The sequence below is a fragment of the Mirounga angustirostris genome, unplaced genomic scaffold (genome assembly GCF_029215605.1).
Source record: "Mirounga angustirostris isolate CCGP_5_RB_7025 unplaced genomic scaffold, mMirAng1.0.hap1 SCAF_15, whole genome shotgun sequence".
In the NCBI taxonomy this organism is placed as follows: Eukaryota; Metazoa; Chordata; class Mammalia; order Carnivora; family Phocidae; genus Mirounga; species Mirounga angustirostris.
In genome coordinates, this window is record NW_026991723.1 from 3,264,451 (window position 1) to 3,286,276 (window position 21,826).

General features: G+C 46.5%; 1 long non-coding RNA gene across 2 annotated transcripts; it reads right to left on the reverse strand.

Annotated features, from left to right (window-relative positions):
* Nucleotides 1-6,578: 6,578 nt before the first annotated feature.
* LOC135362640 (uncharacterized) lies at nt 6,579-20,623 on the reverse strand. 2 transcript variants are annotated; one of them, XR_010407565.1, is made up of 5 exons: nt 20,341-20,623; nt 19,387-19,539; nt 18,248-18,284; nt 9,108-9,317; nt 6,579-8,277 (listed from the first exon to the last, which is right to left on the reverse strand). It is a non-coding gene; the product is annotated as an uncharacterized LOC135362640 (long non-coding RNA). The 2 variants fall into 2 exon arrangements; XR_010407563.1 differs by lacking the exons at nt 6,579-8,277; nt 9,108-9,317 and adding exons at nt 9,346-15,502; nt 15,597-15,687.
* Nucleotides 20,624-21,826: the final 1,203 nt, after the last annotated feature.

Here is a 21,826-nt window from a genome sequence, read left to right on the forward strand (position 1 = left end):
TACCCCAGGCCTAGATGCGGACAATGTGTCTTCTCGTTCTTCATTATGACTTCATGACCACCACCCCTCCTTTCTCATTAACCCCCCATTTTGAAGCCCATGGCTAAGACTGCAGCCCCTTCCAGCTCTTCTTGATGTAATTATCTAGCGTGTTCCCCATTATTGCTTCAAGTTGTGCCTTTGGCTTTCTGTCTTCTGTCCATCCCTCTGTCACCAGATGTGGTGACTTCAGCACTCATGCAGACCATAGCTTCGTGTGCCTGGTCCCCACCTTTCCTCCTCCCCCGACAATACTCTTTCCTACCACGTCACCTCGGAAACCTGCTGCCCCCGTTAAATTCTAGACCTGATCCTTAGCAACAGCAGCGTTTCCTCCAAAATCTCGACTGTGAGCTTCTTATTCTCTTAACATAAACCGTTGGCGTTCCAAGCCACTTCCTCTAGTTCAGCAACTGTAAAATGTCTTACTCCAAGGAGCCTTCTAAGCCATTCGCTGTCATGCCTCCATTTTCCAGATCATATATATGCACTTCCCTCCTTTCTGATCCCCATAGTAAGCACCCCCTTGTAGATAATCTCAATGTTCTTGCCCCTTTCTCCCTGTGGGATACTTGTCCTTGAAACCCCCAGCTTTGGTCAAACAATCTGCTCATTCTGCAACAGGACCCAAGCACACAAAACACACAGCCGTGACATTCAGCCATCCTCTACCTGTACCTTCTCCAGGATCAGGGGGACACCGCTTGCCTGGCCAGGCTGCTAGCAACCCTTCATCAACTTTTACTCTCTCTCTGAGACAACTTATTCTTCTTGCTCCCCAAATACCCCAAACTTCCCCTCCCCCCCCCTCAAAGCTTGCTTCTTTTACCTCTAAAAAATTAAGTGCAATCATATCTCATTTTGAGCACAAGAACATGCTGTAATAGATCCCATCACATTAATTAATAACATAGACCCCAATGCTCTTTCTACTCTTCTAGCTACTTCCCCATTTACCAACATATGATTATGGAAAAATAAAGTTGAAAAAGTTTATTCACTATAACACCTTTTTTTAAAAAAAATCACCATGCAATAAGAATTGTTCTTAAGTTCACAAACAAACCAACCCCACACTATGAACCCCTGAACAAAACAAGGAATGTTCAGTGCTTTTGCTACTTTCTAAATCTCCTGTTCCTTGTTATTGTAGAGTATTTTAATTTTACCTTTTCATTAAAACAAACAAAATGTTAGTTTCTTAACTGTAATGAGCTAATTAGATTTTATAAACAGGTTTACAAATACTTTGCTTTCTAGTATTTTTTACATTCTACCCACCACATTTGAAGGAAAGGTTTTTCAATGGTAAACCACTTTGCCTTTGTACGTTGGGAAACATCTGTGCTTCACCTGCATTACTGAGTGATATTTTAGCTGGGTACAGGGTCGACACTTTGTGCTGCATTTCTGGGTGATCCCGGTCCCTGGGAAAGAAATCCTGCACAGAGCTCCCAGAGAGGGAGGAGGATTTTCCAAGGCTTGAGCCCTGAGAGTTTCTTCCAGTCATGGAGCAGGTAAGCAAGTCTGCCTTTTGCAAACACTGGAAATCAAATTAACCTCTTTGTGACATAAATCATGTCATTTCTTTCTGTTTCCATTCTGAGTCTAGGCTATAAAATTCTTCCAGTTTTCACTCTAGACCTTCTCCAGAGTGGAGCTAACTCCTAACTATTGCTGGCTCATTTGCATGTGAATTTGCTTACTATAATGCCTTTACAACAGGTGGGGCGTCCAATTACCCGGTCAATGTCAACACGGAGGAGTGGGTATGTAAGGAAGCTCTGTCGTATGTATACTGTTCTGTTGGGGGCCAGGGGCATCACTGTTGTGCTTTAAAGAATTCAGACTCCTCCCCGGTTCTGCCGTCTTTCTCCTTGTCTTCTCACTGCTTTCCAAGATTAATTTCTTCCTCTAGTGTGTGTATGGCAGCCACCAGTTTCTCCTGTCTTTTCTTGATGTGTTGTCTTTTCTCTGACTCAATGGTTCCCTTCTGGTTATGCTCCTACCCAGAATCCTGGGCTGGGAGTTGTGATTTTCAGACTGTCATTATTTCATTATCTGCTGCTTCTAATGAGAAATCTGCCACCAAATGATCAGCCCTTTGTGGGTCTGTCTTCTCTGTTAGCTTTTACAATTTTCTTTTCACGTTTGATGTTCTTTGGTTTCAACCCAGTATGACGAGGTTGATTTTGGCTTATTCTATTATTCAGTTCTTCCTACAATGTGGAAACGGTGCAGTGGATTTTTTAACTGCAAGCAATATCTTCTCTGAACTCTGTCCTAGGCAGGGATCACCCAGTTTTCTCTTCTGATTTACCCCATTTTCTTTCTTTCAAAGACAGAAAGGGCAAGATAAGGTTTATCTTATCCTTCAAGAGCTTTTTAAAATTCCAACGGCTGTATTTGCTATTTCTCCTATTTCAAAGTGGTTATCTTTTATGTACCTGTGTTCCTAGTGCTTTCGTTCATAATTATTTAGTTTAGTGCAGACCTGTCCTTCCTTTCTCTCTCCAGAGATATAAGCATATTTATATTATAGCCATTCCTGCATGTTGTCCTACTTCATCTGTCAGGAAAAAACACTTTATGGCTGGTTCTCTTGGTTAGTCTTTGTTTCTACTGTGGGCTCAGGATTCTAGATTGCAAATGCATCTTGAATAGCAAGTTTTCGTTTTTTCTCTCTCATGGCCATTTTCACGGTTTTGCTGTCCCTCTCGCTCCCCGACCCCCACGGCTTCACAAGGGCCACCATTCTGCCAGCCCGGTTTGGGGTTCCTTCCCTGCAGTGACATCATCCCTTCATCTAACATTGAGTTCTTGAGGCTGCATGCTGGGCTAAGCCCTGGAAGATTGCATGTGATTTCAGAGCCGGCTGCCATCCAGGGTGGGTAATGGTCCCTCTATTCTGCTTGAATGAGAAGCCCCACTAATGAAAGGAGGGGCTCAGGGGGTTCCTTGGGTTATCAATGCCAAGGGTTTGGGTTTGATAAACAGTATAATCTGGCCAGTGCCTCAGGTACAGGGCAGGGACAGTGTCTCACATACAGAGCTGAGTAGAGTGACAGGATGCACCCAGGTCAGTGTGACTTGTCCCCACAAATTGAGAAACAGTTCCAATCACTGTCCTGCCCCACAGGTGGAGACGGAAGTGGGACGTGTAGGTCTTTTCTGCCTGCGACAAGGTGCTTTGACCCTGGTGTGGACCACAGTTCTCATCGTCCACAGAACTAGTAAGCTGAGATCTATAAAAAAACAATTTGCGTAAAAAGCGGCTGCTTTGCTTGTTGAATCTGGAAGGCTCCTGCTGGTTGACATGAGAGCTTTTTCCGGTTGCAGAAAGATGTAGGGATTCAAAAATAGAACGCATTCAGTTCAAATTGTTCCGAATATTCTAAAAACATCCCCTTTAACATGTCTTCAGGTGTGCATTCTGGGGGCAAACAATAAACAACACATGAAAAGGACAATATCTCCCAGGAAATCAAAGTTGACATCATTCATCAGTTATCAGCTGCTATTTCTGTCAGGTTAGAAGTCTGCTCCTCTTTGTTCCTGACTGTTGACCACCCACAATCTAGCTGCTCTCACAACGACTTAATTCCAGACGTCGGCCTCACAGACTCCCATCCTCTGTGACCACCACAGAGCCTTGACCCGTGGCTTTGTCCAGCAGCCAGTGCCCCCCACCCCGCCCCGCCAGGCCCTGGGGAGCCTGCATTTGCTCATTCCTCTGGATGGATCACCTGGAGATGTCAAGGCCTTTCAAACCTGCACTCCCAAGCTGGATAGGACCCGTGCTGAGTTCTTTCTGCAGTTATAAGGGTCTATCGTGCAGAAATGCACTGGATGCACATCAGTGTGATCTTTACACAGGTGCCTTGCAAACTCGGAGCACAGAACACAGGCCACTGCTCTCTGGGCCGGTGTTTAACCTGGACCTGGAAAGACAGGGAGAACTCTGAGCTGGGGAAAGGGACGCTGTCTGCAGGCTTCCAAAACTCAAGGGAAGATGGAGCGAGTTCAGGAAGCCGAGGAGGGACGGTCACGTTTGGGAAGAGCAGGGAGGTCAGCGTTGCTGTCCCCCACTTCACACACCCGCGGGGACCACGGGAGGATGGGGGAGAGGCCAGCCCAGATGAGGAAGCCAGCAGGGGAGGCCTGGCCAGTGGTGTTCAGGGGAAACCCTAGGCCTGGTGAAGTTTTGGCAGATTCCATTTATGAGGATATTCCGAAGAGGCTCCCAAAGCAAAGAGGAATGAGGTCGGGGCAGCAAGAAGGCTGGAGGAGGAGGTGGACCAGGAAGCACAGAGGGACAGAGGGCTCTCCCTCCCTGCACAACCCCGGGCACCATCCCTCACAGCCCCAGCAGCCCCAGTAGCCTCGGGGGCATGGCTGCGCGACAGGGGTGCAGTGCCTCTCCTCTTAGCAACTGGTTGGCTGTCCCGTGGTTCCAAATCTGCATCCAATTCCCTGGGCGGGTGAGGGAAACCGAATCACCCCTGCATTCTTGCCTGCCTCTTCCAGGGCGTGTGCAGTCTACCAGGAGCCCGGAGCTCCGTGCACTTGCTCTCTGCAGTCCCGCACAGCGCTGCACATGGCTCCTTCCGCCTCCTCATCCCGGGCTCACAGCCTTCCTACCTCCTGGCTGCAGTGGCAGATGAGCCCCTGGTCCCTCCGAAGGCACCTCCCTTCTGGTTGCTCTGGGCCCTCGTGCTTTGGGTGCTCTAAACCCTCAGCCCCCTCGCAAGGGACTTTGCTGGAGCAATTGTCTCCTCCTTCCCCACATCATCGACTCCCCATCATCTTCTGGTTAAATACCACTCATCTCAAGGACCAGTTCTCTCCACCTTCCTTCTCTGCAGTGGCAGCCCCCTGCCTGCCTGCCTGGTGTCTTTCCGTCCTCGCCTGGGGGCGTCTGCAAATGGCGGAGCTCTGTTCTTCACCTGCCCCACTGTTTTCCTCCCAACCTTGCTGTCTGCACCACCCGGCAGCTCCTGGACCCCGCCAGAAGCCCGACGCTGACGCCACCCTTGGATCCTAGGTTTGCCTCACCTCCCCACACCCCTCCATTCCGCTCATCCGCAGGTGATCTCAGCTCCACTCCCACAGGCCCCTCTCTACTCCGGTGTTCACAGCCAGCCACATGCCTCCTGCCTGGACTGTCTCAGCTACTGTCCCCACTTGTCTCCCTGCTGTCTCTGTTGCTTTTTACCATTTCATTCCAAGCGCTACACAGCGAGGGGCGGGGATGTCCGGGGACAGATGGTGGGTGCAGACAGGGCGTGCAGAGCAGTTGCACATAAGCCAGGTGGATACAAACAGGTAGAAAAGGAAACATGGAGCACTGGAGCCTCTGGCTTTTCTGAGCTGCCTTTCCCTGCTGGAAAGGTTAGGGAGGAGAGGAGGGAGGAGGGCTGCCCAGGATCATTGTCGCTCTGGGTTGAAACTATCCTTGTCAGCTGAAACATTCTAACTCAAGTCTTTGTTTCTTGTCTGCTCCATCAATCTATCAGAAAGGTAACTCCAGTGGCCTTTGCCCTCTGCTTTCACTGATGGTTGGCTCTCTGGAAGTGGATTATATAAAGCATACGAGTGTTGAAACTGTAAGGAACAGACCCAAATCTCAGCTCCTCCGTTATAAACCCGTTCGTTAAAACGAACCTGTTTTAACCCGTGTTCACTTCTTAGCCCTTGGCCTCTGTGTCTTATCTGTAACCTGTTATGGTAACACTGACCCTGCAGGGTGGGGAAGAGGGAGAACCAAGCTCTTGGTTATAATCCCACCAACGCCCTGGCCAAAGCTCTAGCCCCGTCCTTTGGAGTTTTATATTTAACAAGTGAAGGTACTTCCTCTCCCAGCCATACCACATTAAGAAAAAAAAAAAAAAGAGCTTCTTGGGAATTCAATTCCGGAACTCAGAGCTATTCTGACTTTATACCCTGGAGCTTATGGGTTTTTTCGAGAAATACTAGGGGAGTGAATGTCTGGCACACAGAATCCTGAGTTCTCACCCCCTTTTCCAACAGAGAATCTCTGTTTTTTTCTAGATTAAACATTGGGGTTCTGCTTAATTTCTTAAAAAAAAAAAACATATCTGTGTTTCTTTCAAACCACTGCTTGGTGCTTTGAAAACTACTCCTTTAAGGTCAAAATAATAAATTTCAGGAGTAGAAATTGTAGGCATGTTGACAAACTTCTAGAGGAAGCATTTTAAGAAGGAAGGGAAGTAACTTGAGAGGTGACTGCTATTTCCTCCATGCATGATGAGTAATGGTCCTGACATCACTAGTTTTAGGTAATGCGCAGTGATTTAAGATCCTTCCCATGGCCATCTAGGGAGCTGGCCACTCTCTTTTTATAAGGGTGCCTTCTTGGGTTGGGCTCCTGCACACACTTGGAGAGATCCCCAGTGCAAGTGGTTTCTTTGGAAGGCCACCCCAGGTAGGTGCACAAGGGGGGTGGAAAGTGGGGTGGGGATGGGCGGGAAGAAGGAAGCCAGGGCTCAGTCCTGGTGGGGACTTCCCGGTGACAATGTGGAACATGTGCCCGGCGATCCACCTCCGACATGGAAAAGGGGACAGTTCTCTGACTTCCATTGTCCATGGCTGCAGCCTGCTCACAAATCATCCCCTCCTTAGCACCGCCGGTCTGCTCCACCCGAAGGCCAAGAGACAGCCCTCCCTGTGCAGCCACAGGCGTCTCGGGACAGATGACATGGGTGCGGGACCATAGCCCTGTGACGTGTCGTGTGTTAGGACGGCAACAACAAACAGAGTGAGAGCAGTGTGTGCTCTCCTGGGACTTGGATGCTGAGTGGATTTCAGCTGAAATCTCCCCTTGTTGCTACTAACAGTGTGACTTTAAGCTAGCCGGCTCTTTCATTGTTCCATAAACGGGAAAAATGATACCTACATGGTTCTTAGGAAGTATTAAGGCGTTAAGATTTCTCCAACTCCCGGCAGAGTGTCTGACAGACGACAGGCATCAGTCAGCGTTAGGGCGTGTCGCGGGGAGTGAGACTGGCTGTGTCTACGGAGTGTCCCTCTTACGGACGCGGTAATTCCGATGGTTTTCCAGTGGTTGAACTGATTCGCATTACCACCTGGGCGATGAGCACACCCGTCTAAACTGCCCAAATGAACACAAGACACAGAAAGACTCGGACCAGTCCTGTATCTATGAAATACACTGAAATCAGTCATTTAAAATTTTCCCGCAAGAACCATAATGCTTCAGACCTAGGTAGTCGTACTTGTGAATTGCACTAAAAAGTCAAGGAATAAACGATGCCAAATTTCTGAGATCGTGTGCAGCACTAATTAGAAAAGAGCTTTACAAAAATACCTATGGATGCACACTCTCAGAGGTCAAGCTTCCAATCCTTTCTCTTGGTTTCCATATCTTATCTCTAGACTGAGGTGGATGTTTAGATCGAGATCGAGATCTTTATCTACATACAGATATGCATATATATTTGCCCAAGTAACAGTCATTGGAAAGATCATATCTGAAGGTTCCATCACAATAAGGAAAAAAATCTGCATTTCTCTAGATGCCTGGTTTTCACAGAGGAGGAGGCTGTGCCTAGGATTTTTCCAGGTGGATAAGGTGGAAAGGTATTCCAGGTAAAGGGCATGGCCAGTGGCCAGCCACAGAAGCCAGGGAGAGCGCAGTGGTGTGGGTGTAGGGAGGTAAGGGGGCCGCTCAGCAACACGAGGGAAAGGCTCAGTCCTGACGTGACCCCTACACCTTGGTAAGGAATGTGTTACTTGAATGGTTAAGAAAACAAGATCCAACAATGTACTGCCTATAAGAGACTCCCTTTAGCTCTAAAGACACACGTAGACTGGGAGGGAAAAGATATTTTAAGCAAATGGTAACCAACCAACCAAACAAACAAATAAACAAAACAAGCAAACGGGGGTAGCTCTAGGTACGTCAGGCAAAATAGACTTTGAACTAAAAAAACGGTAAAAAGAGACAAAGAAGGTCATCATATAATGATAAAGGGGTCAATCCACCAAGACCTAACAATTATAAACAGCTGGGCACCTGACATAGGCGCACATTATGCATAAAGTAAAAACAGAACTGAAAGAGATACGGGCTTTATTTCCAACGACACAGAGCATGTGATCCTCCAGGATCAGCTAATCTTGCTGAGGTCAGGGCAGACCGGGGCAGCCAGTGGGGAGCATGGGCTACAGATGCTGGGAAGTGGGGACCAGGGGGTCCTGGAAGAGAAAGTAGAGGGAATCCAGGGTCAAATCAGAGAAGCATGTAGAGTTTAGCTTTTTGAACAGATTGTGTAGTATGCATAAATACTTAGCAGTACAATTCTACTTAAAATGACAATTTGAGGCTTGGTGTGTTTGAGTTCAGCTGCTGCCCACATAGTGTTCAGTCCTGGTGTCTTTTCCTCCCCTTTGCTCTACCACCCCCTTCCTGGTTTTGCTTTGAAGTGGTTTACCTTTTATGAAAAAGTTAGCTTCTAAGTGCAATTTCTCCCATGTCCACTAGGAGGAAGCAAAGTATGCAATTTTATTTTTCCATCTGCAACATTTGTTTTCAGTAAAAAACACATGCTTGCACTAAATACCTACGTTACCTGATTACAGGAGTGAAAGATATATGTTTTTGGAAATATGAAAACATCATAACAAGAAACTATAATTTAACTGCAATCCTTTTACCATATACATAGCTTCTTTTAAATTGTTTCTTTTAAGTTGATGTATAAATCTGTTTTGCGCTTAGTTGGGATTATACTGCAAATTCTGTTTAGGTTCTGCATTTGTTTCACCTACCATTGTCTCATACACGTTTTCCCACATCATTCTTGACTTTTTAAATTTTAATTGAAAACCATAAGGCTTGCATATTGTGTGTGTTTACCTCTCTGCAGGTATAGGAAAGAGCATTACAAATAAGCCAGTGTAAGCAGCCACTCCCGTGGGTATTTGCCCACATCTCTGGTCCTTCCATGGGTGTATTTTGGTTAGAAGGAACGGACATTTTTGAGCTCTTAATCTACAGGCACATAGTTACCTGCGTCTGTGCTTACCTCCTTACCTAGGTGCTGCTCACATCTGTGTCTGAGCAGGTGCGTCGCATTGTCCCCTTGCCGAATTGAGATGGGTGTTCTTTTCAGGTTAAAAACACTATTATTCTCATGACTTTACTTCCAAAGGTGTCATGGTAAGTCAGCTTGGCCAAATCTTGGGATGGAAGCTGATGTGCATAATCCAAATAATTTTTCTTGATTATGAATTCACTTAATATAATCAACGGGAATGGTAAAAAAAAAAAAAAAAAAAAAAGAGTCAGAAGTGTATGGTCAGCAGATGGCGCCCTGCAGTTAAAATACAGGCAAACAAAAACCATGGGATATTTTTCTTTCTTGCCATGATTTCTCTCTGAGCCATGACTGGTTTTGAGGCAAATATCCTATAAGGAAAGGTTGTTCAGGATGAACCAAACACATCCTTGAGGTTAAAATGCAACATTCAGGGGCTTAGCAGGAATCCCCGTGAGTCTAGAAAGTTAATAATGTCCAAATTCTAATACTGGGCTGTGCTGTATTTGTTTGCCAGTTTACTAAGGAATTTCAATAATTTTAGTGAAGACCCCCAAGAACAGTAATGAAAGGAAGGCTTCGCTTCTTCGTTTTTCTCTCTTTTGTGAAGCACCGCCTTTTCCTACCCTGACTCCTCGGTTTGCATGCATCCTAGGTAGAAAATCAGACTTGTGCCTAGGACACGTGTCCTCCGTAGCATTTTAGAAATCCTGACATTGGGCGCCTGGGTGGCTCAGTCGTTAAGCGTCTGCCTTCGGCTCAGGTCATGATTTCAGGTCCTGGGATCGAGCCCCGCATTGGGTTCCCTGCTTGGCAGGAAGCCTGCTTCTCCCTCCCCCACTCCCCCTGCTTGTGTTCCCTCTCTCGCTGTGTCTCTCTCTGTCAAGTGAATAAAATCTTTAAAAAATAAATAAATAAATAAATAAAATAAATAAAACAGGTGGAGATGGGGACTCTCTGAATTCCTCTGCTCCCCGATGCCCCGTACAGCTCTCGGCGCTTTCTTTCACACCTTGAGAATTGAATGGCCTCCAGTCCTAGAAATGGCTTCTTTTAAAAACTAATGGGGGTGCCTGGGTGGCTCAGTCGTTAAGCGTCTGCCTTCGGCTCAGGTCATGATCCCAGGGTCCTGGGATCGAGGCCCGCATCGGGCTCCCTGCTCCGCGGGAAGCCTGCTTCTCCCTCCCCCACTCCCCCTGCTTGTGTTCCCTCTCTCACTGTGTATCTCTCTGTCAAATAAATAAATAAAATCTTTAAAAAAAAAAAAAGAAAAGAAAAGAAATTCTGACATTGCTCCAAATGGTTGGTTTGGAAAGTTTTTAGAAATTCTGACATTACTCCGAATCGATGGCAGTGCCGCGGAGAGAAGCCACCCTCCAAGCAAGGGCTCGCTTAGCTGGAGGGCTTCATCCTGCCGTCACTAACCCTCGAGGTGATGGGCTCCGAGGCGGAATCTGACGCATGTCCCTTAGGCGGTGCAGGAGGTGAATGGGACTAGCACCCTTATAAAAGGGGACCCCACAGAGCTCCCTCGCCCCTTCCAACCCGTGCAGTGATGGCAAAATATCCCATTTCCCCAGAAGCCGATCGGGATCATGCAGACACCTGATCACAGATGTTCAGTCTCCAGAAACTCTTGTTGATACCCCGGCCAGACTGTGGGATTTCCTGAGAGTGGCCGGAACAGACCGAGACCAGTATTGTATTGGCATTTCAACGTCTTTACGGGGCATACACAGTAACAGAGTCTCTCCCCGGATGTTCAGTGCTGTGAGATGTGATACATTGTGGAGAATCCGGAAACCGCATCCACGCTCAGCCAGCGTTGTATCCTGCTCGCTTTGCGTCTCCTGTTCCGAAGCTGTGTCTGGTGGATGCTCTCTCTGGAATGCTGCCGTGTTCCCTCCAGTGGATGGTCCACCTCCTTGGATTCAGGCTTCGGGTTCCTACCAGCCTGTGTGCGTGTTGGCTCCCATGTCGGTTCAGTTCGGAAAGGCTCTGCATTGCTATCCAGACAGTCTGGGACCCGTGTGCTGGTCAGTCCTTTGATTTACTCTCAAAGTCTTTGTTTTCCTATTAGGATTGAGTCCACACGTGTGCGACCTCTGGTGTGAGGCTGATCAAAAGTTCATAAACAGCTCTGTGGGGGTCTTGTTCGTGTGCTCCCTCCCTTCCCCAGTCCCCCTGGTACTATCTGGCTTTGCATCGCTCCCCTCTGTGTCCCGTGGCCAGAAAGCGGGGGCCGTGGTGACAACACCCTGTCCTGCGTGGCCTAGGTCTGCTTCTGTGCCCAAGTGCCCACGTCTGGGCATCGGGATGCCTTGACTTCAAGCTGGGGATGTTAGAGGAGAAATGGAAACTCCCATTTGCTCCTCCCACGGGCTCAGTGGTACTCTGAATTTTGGTCTTCTCCAATCTGCCAACTACCTTTACTTATTTAGTTAGTTATATTTTTTTACGATGGTAAAAATACACAACATTAAATTAACCATCTCAGCCTTCAGTTCATTATGAGGGTCAGGCGTGTTCAGTATGTTTCACATTTGGGGCAGCTGACTTCAGAACTCTTTCCATCTCGCAAAACTTAAACTCTTCCCCATTAAACATGAACTCTCCCTTCCCAGCCCCAGCCCCTGGCAGCCACTGTTCCACTTTCTGTCTCTATGAGCCTGACTTTATGAGCTTTAGATGCTTTATGTAAGTGGAATCCTGTAGTATCTGTCTTTCTGTGACATACGTACTGTAATGTTCTTAAGGTTCATCCATGTTGAAGCCTGTGTTGGGATTTCCTGCTCTTTAAAGGCTCCATGATATTCTATGTTATGTATGTATCATATTTTGTCTATAGGCTAATCAATAAATAGATGTTTGGGTTGCTTCCACCTCTTGGTTATTGTGGAATAATGCTGCGACGAACATGAATGAACAAATAATTTTTTGAGATCCTGCTTTGCATTCTTTCAATATGTACCCAGAAGTGGCATTGCTGAATGAGAGGGTTTTTTAAGGAATCTCCATGCTGTTTTCCATAATGACGGTACCATCTTACCTTTCCAGCAATGGTGCAGGAGGGGCCCAAGTTCTCCACGTCCTCGCCAACGCTTCTCGTCTCCCATTCCTTCAATAGTGGCCATCCTAAATGGTGTGAGGTGACACCATTCACTATTAAGTGTCCTCAAAAAGCTGCAGCACGGATTTTGTTTTGGTTTCATAGCCACATTCCACAAAAAAGCAAAAAACAAAACAAAAACCGGAGTGGAGCGCGCTCGTCCCATCCAAGCCAGGACGGGAACAGCGTTGGGTTCTAGTGATTACAACTCATGAAAGAAAAGTAGAATTTCCGTTTATTGGTCAAAACCACATTGTCCTTGGAACTGAAAATGCTTACAGGTTTGTGAGCAGATAATACAGATGCCCAAACCAGCCAAACGTAGCTTCCTGTTATGCCCTTTGTTTATGCCTCCCTGGAAATGTATTCTTACAACAATAAAAATTAATGGTGCTAGGCTATCGTAAAATTTATATATTTGGGATGTTATACTTTAAGTCCTCCAGATTGAGGCAAGAATATATTTTTATGACTGTGCTAAGTGAATGGAGAAAGTTTCAATCTGACTAAGTTATTCATAACGTACAACTTCTGACTGGCAATCCTCTTTAAGATACTACTTTTTTGGGGGTAAATCAATCCGGAAAGAATTTGTTCTTCCCTCTGTGTGACACTTAATAACATGATTAGCAATAAAACCCTCCACAAGTCTTTTGGGTGTAATTCACAAAGCCAAGCATAGATAGTAAAATTCAAGTTCATTAGAGGAAACTTCTATTTTATTGAGTATACTCTGTGTTGGGAACTGGTCGACGGCCCGCAACTGACCACAACGGTGTCTCCTGCAGCAAGTTTATGCAGAGTTATCTTCTCTTCTGCCATTTTTAAGGAACAGGTGTAATTTGGAATTTATGAGCAAAGGCATTTTATTTTCCCGGGAAGGATTTGCCTTTTTTCTAAATACTCCCTATGGCTCCTATAAGTTGCTTTATTGTGCCCACATGCTCACATCTGCTTATTTCTGTGAGGGTCCTCCAGCTACAGAGGTGCTTCCAGAAGGAAGACCCCTTTCCCTGAGAAGGAAGTAGCATCCACGAGAGGAAGAGTAGATCTCTGGTGAAAAGGGAACCACGTATCTGAAACTAGTCCTGTTCTAGAATATCCAGGACATTTGTTTTCCCTCAGGATTAAGTTTGTAAACCAGATTATTTCCCTTACTATTCAAAATGGCATAGTTTTTAACATTTAGGGTACATTTGTATTTTTATCAAATTAATATGTGGAAATGGTTTAAAAAGTTTAACAAGTGCATTGCGTTTTAGAATAAGGAACCATAATCTCCTTCCCTAGTCCTGACTGTCTCTCCCCACAGAAAACTGCTTTTAACTATTTCACTGTTTACCTGCGTTCTGCGCCCCACCTAACCCCACACCACAGCCCCAGCCATGTTCTCTCAGCCTGGCATACCTGCTGTTGAGTTAAATCAATGTCTAGTGTTTACTTGGTTATTAGGACCTGAATATTGCTCTCCACCATGCAATTATTTTTACATACACCTTCTCACCCAACATGGCGTTTTTCTTGCGTTACTTCGTTGGGTTGATGTGGGAGCTCACATACAAAGATGGCGCCCAATGAACTAAACCTTTCAGCTTTCATGACTTCTCTTGGTTTTCTCCTCTTGAATTGGGGCTAGGCTGACCAAGAATGTGGTAGAAGCGATACTCTGGGTCTTCTGAGGCTATGTTGTAAGGAGTCTTGTGCTTTAACCCTCCAACACCTGCTCTGGGGGAAGATGTTGGTCTGGTGTGAGGATGTGCAAGTCAGCATGTGGGGCTGCTGTGTGGACAGAAAACGATGCCTGGCCATTCTCAGGCCATTCCACTAGCAGCCAGGCACAGATGTACCAGAGAAATGGCTTCTTGTGTGTCCATCCACTGAGGCTTCCAGTGACTCCAGTCTCTGCCAACGTCCGACAGTAACCACGTGGGAGTCCCCCAGGCGAGTCCTGATGAGCCAGGTAAGCCCACGGGACCAGATCCTGGCTCCTGACCCATGTCTTTGTCTTCCTTTCTTCAAGAATATGACATCTTTGGGGCACCTGGGTGGCTCAGATGGTTAAGCGTCTGCCTTCGGCTCAGGTCATGATCCCGGGGTCCTGGGATCGAGTCCCGCATCGGGCTCCCTGCTAGGCGGGGAGCCTGCTTCTCCCTCTGCTTCTGCCTCTCTCTCTCTCTCTGACTCTCATGAATAAATAAATAAAACATTAAAAAAAAAAGAATATGACATCTTCTTCTGTCTTCCTTCAAAGTGTTACTTATGATTCATTTGAAGTTTTCTTTTGCCCCCTCCCATCTCTCCCTTCTTGTGAGTTCTGTAATTTTTCCTTTTCTTGTTTGTCTTTGTTCCCATAGGTTTTGCTCTGTGCTCTGTTAGAGGTTCCCCAGAAGTCTGGTGACTTTTAGGTATCGGTTTTTATTTAAGAGGAAGGCACTAAAAGATCGACTGTTAATTCCGTGGGTGTTTATTGGTTTGTCAACGACCAAAGTCCAGGGCATGGTGGGGCAGGCCGGATGTTTTCATCTGCAGGATTTGTGTTTGAGCTGTGATGTCACTTTTCTGGGTGTGGGTGTGTTGGGGCCGGGAATGAAGGCGATGATAAGCCTGTCTGCCAGAATCTTAGATATGAAGGGCAGAAGAAGCTAAGGTTGATACAATGCTTCCAACTAAAATTCTAAGAAACAAATGATAGAAACATTCTGATTCCAAAGCTGTGAAAATGAACATGTTAGTGTTGACAGAACACGGTAACTTCTGTCTCCGGTGTTTGCCTTGTCCATATCCTCAGAAGTTCCGTGACCAGGGCTCCGCAAGCTCAGTTTCTTTTGAGGATAAATAGCTCCTTTCAACCAATCATCCTGTGTCTCATCACACTTCTCAGCTTTTCGTTTGGACATAGCAGCGACCCCGATTTCTGAGCTCTTCTGGGTCTGGCTTGCTCCTGCTGGTTCCCTCTGTGGGCTGCATCAGCCTGCACCCTCCTCAGCTCACTGTGTGTCTCCCAAAGTCTTCTAGTTTGCCACCAAATTCCCGCCTTGGCTTTGTGTCCTCACAGTTTTATGCTCTGCATTCATTATGGTCAGTTTAGAGCATTTCTCGGGAACAGAGATAAGATGTGCATCACACACCTTACATTCAGCCAGAAGATTCAGCTGGATTCAAAGCCCTGCACACTTCTAAAATCACCAAGAGCAAAGTCCGAAGACAAATGAAAAACTAGGAATACACCTTAACTCATTTAACAAAACTGATTGCCTTCATGGATAAAGAGCTCCTGCAAATAAATGACAAAGAAAATAATTGAATTTTAAATATCAGAAAAGATACTCAGCCTAATTCATAGTAAGAAGAGAATGCAATTAACCTACCTGGTTTGGAAAGACAGAGAAGTTATATCACACACAGGGTTGATGACGTGTGGAGGAAAGATGCTGTTCAGCTTTCCTTGAGAGAGGGAAGCTGGAATGGCATCCAGGAAGGACATTAGGGAAACACTGTCAAGTTCAAATTATACACAGACTTTGACTCAACATTTCCATTTTGAGGAATTCGTCCTACTTCTCTACTTGAATATGTGCAAAATAGTTGAGATTTGAAAAGGCCACGTTCTTTGCATTAGCAAAAATTGGTGACACCAACGAGGAACTGGTTTAGTAAACAATAGTATGTCCACAAAGTAGACTATTAAGCCAGCCTAGCAACGATGTGAATGGAACTGGAGAGTATTATGCTAAGTGAAATAAGTCAATCAGAGAAAGACAAATACCATATGATTTCACTCACATGTGGAAATTAAGAAACAAAATAGATGAACATATGGGAGGAGGGGGGGAAAAAAGAGAGAGGGAAACAAACCATAAGAGTTTCTTAATGATGGAGAACAAACTGAGGGTGGATGGAAGGGTGTGGGTGGGGGATGGGCTAGATGGGGAATGGGCATTAAGGAGTGCACCTGTTGTGATGAGCACTGGGTGTTGTATGTAAGTGATGAATCACTAAATTTTACTCTTGAAGTCAAAATCGCACTGTATGTTAACTAACTAGAATTTAAATAAAAATTTGAAGGAAAAAAAAGAATATTAAGCCAGCAAAAAAATGAGGAATCTGTTTATTTAATGATATGTGAATATTCAAAACATATTTCTGAGAGAGAAAAGCAAGGTACCAGACTGTGTCTATTGTGTTACTGTTCATGTAAAAAGGCAAAAAGAAACTCGCAGGAAACGAGAAAAGCCTGCCTGGCTGGTCCTGATACCCAAAGCTGCAGATTTCCAGGACTCATTCTGCTCCCACACCTGACTTAAGGCCATAAGAACATGGCAAAGAAAAGGCTCTCGTTGTTAGGACGATGTCTTTCTCAGTCCTTTGGAGGGCTGGAGGAAGAACGGGGCTGTGGCAAACCCTGTGACACTTTCCTATACTGGGAAGGACAGTGAGCCATGGATGCTGATCACCTTAGTGACAACATACAGAACTCAGGGAATACTGGGGACTGTCTTTATCTTGCTCTGGTGCAAATAAAAAATATTAAGATACTCTTCAAATATAATGGCAGGGTCTTAAAAACATAAGTTAGTTCTTAAATGAAAAATTTTAAAAAGCAATAGCACTTGGAAAGTAATTACTTCGATGAATCAGTAAAGTGGTATGGTGTACCCACACGAGCAATACACAGGGATGCTGACCCAATGATGGATAGGGCATCCTGGACCCTGAAAGGGTCTCTAGCCTACTGGGCTGGGTCACAGGACCATTAAATTAAACCTTCAGCAGAGGGGAGGGTGATTCCTGCTGCAGGCCTTGCTCCGGGTTACCTGACAGCAAGCTGCAGGATGGGGCTGTGGACCCTTCACCAGTCAGACGACAGATGTCCCGGGCACCCTCTGTGCCCAGCACTGGGCAATGCACCCTGATGACATTGCTAATCAAAATACACACAGCACCACTTTTAGCCTGACCCTGGGATTTTAGACAAAGGCAAAATAGTAGCCTGATTAAAACATATCTAGTCTAGCGACCCAGATATATTTTAATTATGTTATTCTTAGATCATGAATCTTTAGTCTTAATTTTTCTTCTCCATGTGAGAAAAGCGAAAATTTAGCTAAGAAGGAATGTTTAGTCCAGATTTCTTGACCCAATGTTATACAGTCCCATACTGGATTACAATTCCAGTCTAGAAGATGTGGACTTTACAAGAGACATTGGGCTTTGGAAGCAACCTGGTGCGCCCAGGCCCGTGCAGCGTGTGTGAGCGGAGGTCCCGCGTGAAGTGCATGCCAGCTGGCCTCTGAAAGGCTCGCCTAGACATTCCAGAAGGTTGAGAAATCACCCAGGTGTGTTGGTTAATTGGAAAGGTTCGATCGTGGCTAATTGCCTGTAAGACGTTCATAGAGAAATGCTTCCAAAAGCGAAGGCAAGCATCTAACACCTGATCCTAAGAGGCAAATCTTCAAAACAGAGAGATTTTTATAAAACCATCCATATTGGATCCAGATAACAAAAAAGTTGACCACTTCCGCAAAATGGCTTTCTTTGCTATTTGCTTCCCCATTCCCTGATGGATGCCAGAATTCCCTTAGAAACTTGTCCTACACAGACCTCGAGAGGCTCGTGTCTATTATGACGTAGAATATGGGATGAGGACAAGTCAGGGTGCACTCGTCTACGCTCAGGGGATTCAGTGCAGGCTGAATGGGGCTGGCCTCAGTTGTCCTTCCAGGGTCCCTGGCTCCACAGGGAGGGGACGCGTGAGGGTGGGTTGGTGGCCTTCTGATGTCTGTTCTATGTAACTCTTTTTTTTTTTTAAAGATTTTATTTATTTATTTGAGAGAATGAGACAGAGAGAGAGAGCGTGAGAGGGGGTAGGGTCAGAGGGAGAAGCAGGTTCCCTGCTGAGCAGGGAGCCCGATGCGGGACTCGATCCCGGACTCCAGGATCATGACCTGAGCCGAAGACAGTCGCTTAACCAACTGAGCCACCCAGGCGCCCCTGTTCTATGTAACTCTTAACCACGTACCTCTAAGTGCAGTCTTGCAAAGGTGGTCATTTAATCCCTAGAAGAAATTAGATAGCATTTATGCAGATCATTTTGTACTTTTTCCAACTAGAACATTTGCCTGGAGGTGAATTCCTAGGACCAGTGCAAGCATATGGATGCAGTTGGCAACCCGGTCTCATATTTCTTCCAGGGAGGCTCAACAAGCAAAACCAAGCGAACAGAGCCTGCATGCAGCATCATCAGATCCAAATCCCATGAGCCCAGTGGCACGGTAGACCATGTTTACAACTCCAGGTTTGCAGTGACTCTCCTTCCACACTGGCCAGATGTAGGGGCGCTGTATGGATGGCTGGGGCGGGGGCAACCGAAGTATGCTACTGTTGTAAACTCACTTCGTTAGGTCCATCACCTCCTCCTCCTTTATTTTCCTGTCCCCTGCCCTTGTTGACCAGAGGCTCAAAGCTAATGCTGTTTTTATTGAAGCTAAGGCTTCATTAGAACCCCTCTCTTTGGGTGCTCGGTATGGAGCTTTCCCCTTGAGCACTAAGGCTCACCTTCATCAGGAAGCCTCGGGTGGCCATGCCTGCATTTGGAGATGTCATTTTCTCCAAACTCCAAGCCCCCACACAGGGTTCAGTCTGAACAGCTAGTTTTGAATGCCCAACGTTGAGTTCAGTTGTAGCTCCGAAGAGAGTTCCAAGACCCAGTGACTGAGGACTGAGTATAACTCTCTTTCTCCTACAAATGCTCTTACACATCATTATGTGAGTGTGTCCAGTGGTCCGTCCTTGAACCCTCAGCCAATATTTTCTCTGTTAATCCTCTCAGCTCCCAGATAATGCTCTGCACCTAAGGCTTGTCTATTTATTTATTTATTTATTTTAACAAACTATTCCTTCTGGTGTATTTCTCCTTTTCTAATATGTCAACCTTTTCATAAGTTGAGCGTGATTGCTAAGAAAACAATATGCTCTAGAAGTTACTTAGCAAAATATTTTATTTTAGCCAAACTCACTGATAAGAAGTATGCTTGAAATCCCCCTGCTACATGATGATCATCTCGGCTGCTGAGATTGTGTTCCTGGTCATTAGTTAATGGAAGGTACTTATCATAGAGTAGGAAATGGCCTTGCTCAGGAAGAGGGAAATCGAATTACATTATGGAGAATGCTCCCAGAGTGCCGTCGACGGTTCCAGCCAAGTCATTTCCTGTGCTAAGGAGGTATTGTCTGGACCAGGGCGCAGCTGGAAGGTGGCCCAAGCTTGAAGGCAAATGACAATGGTGTCATTTCCATGACATAAAAAAACTGCTAAAAATAAAAAGTAAACACCACAAATCAATAGAAGAATACATAAAGTAGGTGAGCAGATATTTAAAACAAAGACCTTAAAATGGTCAATCGGCACAAGAAAGGGTACTTGACTATGCTCCTACTTCATGAAATACAAATTAAATCAGGTATGAGACACCACCTTTCATTCACACATTTGGCCAAGATTGAAAAGTCTGCTCATGGGCTGATGTGGGCCACGTGAAACATGCCATCGATGGTGGACGGAAAATGACGCCCCCATCACCTAGGACAGCTAGACAGCATGCGTGCACTTTGAAATGGATGTAGCTGGCCTCCGCATGTCCATTTATAATCACGTGATGCACTCAGCACAAGTGTGCAAGCGTGTGTATCCTGGTCAACGGGAATAAGAACTGGAGAGGAGCTACCTATGGATCAATAAACGATTTGTTAAGTGATGGTAAGTCCCCTAGTGGGGATGTAATTCTCAATCTACCTGCACAACACATCACGGGCCCGGACCCTGCTGCCCCCCTCCCACCACCTCGTACCCAAGTCTGATCCACAGGATCGCCCAGGTGGTCTTCCTGGTTCCTTTTGGGTGACCTTGAATTGTATCGCCTGATCCCAAATCAACAATCCTCGCTGGCCGGGCTGACAAGGTTTAGGCTCACTGCTATGTGTCGGTTCTAGACAGAAGTACCTTTACGAAGGTTAAGATGTCGCCTGGACAGAGTGCTTTGCTGCCCAGGTAACCAGCTCCTCTTACCGACGCCTAGACCTGTCCACGCCATTTCAATCGCAACAAAAACTCACCCTTCTTCTCTGGGATGCGGGTGCTTCACACGACCATATCCTTCTAGCCTTTCCCACCACCCTGTAGAAAGGCTTCTGCTGAGGATGAGGTCGTTTTTGTTCAGGACACACCCTCATCCCGAGGGTTTCCTGACTTTGTTACTTGACTTTGTTTCCTGACTTTCTCAGCCACAGAGTCTAATGAGGTCCCGTTGGGCAGGCCCCGCGATGTCTCCCACACCAGAAGGTGGCTGCCCGCCGACCCTGACAGCACCCACAAGCTCCCATGCCTCCCACAGCTGCTGTTCTCCTCAGGTCCAGTCACGATTATGGGACAGCACAGCATCGCGGCTGAACTAAACCTACACTAATTGTCCCGAATGTTCCCGCAGCTGTCTGCCCTCAGGGTGGGGTGCGGGGCGCGGGTGGGGGTACCAGCCCAGAGTCTGGCCTCAGATGCCCAGGCCGGGGCGGGCACATTTCTGGAGTGGGGGAAATACTCTCCCAGGATTCATCTGGCTTTTTGTCAGAAGCTGTTCTGCACTCACTGGCAGGAGCCCGGGCCCTCCCTCTCTCTCTTGACATTTCCTCTACAGACCTTCTACCTCCTTCTTTCCTCTCCCTTCCCTTCCCAGGGTCTTAAGGGCACACAAAACACCTGTTACACGAAACCTGAGATTAATTCCCCAATGAGTTGTTTTAGACACTATTTTCAAAGTGGGTGAAGTCAATTGTATGCTGCCTAGGATCGTTCTCTAGGAAAAATAAGACCATGAACCCTGAGTGTAGACTTGACTCCTATTTTTGGAAAAACTTCCCTTAAATTCTAAGTCCTGAAACCGACATGTGGCTGGGGGCAGGTGGAAGGAGATCCACTGCTGTTGGACTTCTCTGTTTGTGTGAAGATGGGCATCTGTCACAGTGGAGGTGGGGCGGGGGGTGGAGAGGCGGTCCCGGCTGGGGTTGCCGTGGTCCCAGGGCAGCCATGAGTTCTGGTCTGCTTTGCCACGGCCGCCTGCTCGTTCCCCGGCACAGTTGCGTGTCCTGTGCACTGAGCATGGAGACGGGGTTGGGTGCAGGAGGGTGGGGGGGATATCAAGGAAACTGCCAGGAAGGTGGTTGCTCCTGTGCGCAGAACCCACGCCACGGATAACTTCTCTGAATATCTATACACACAAGAAGGATCTGACATCTCTTCTGTGCTTAAGTTTTTTGACTTATTTTATTTTGGCTTAGCAAACAAAGCCACTATTTAATGCAAAACATTTTGGGATCGTAAAAGTATACGGTGTGCTCGTCTTCTGTTAAATAAATGTTATTAAGAAAGATAAACTTCCTGTTTTTTTAGGTGTGGAAAAAAAATCTGGCCCCAGACCTCGCCCTGTCTCTCCTGTCCTCCTCCCGCCGGGTCTCGTGGGCCTGCGGGTCCCTCCCACTGGCCAGCCCCACGGAGGTGACAGAAAGGCCCGGCCCATCCTGCTACCTTGTGGAGCCTCCCCGACCACCT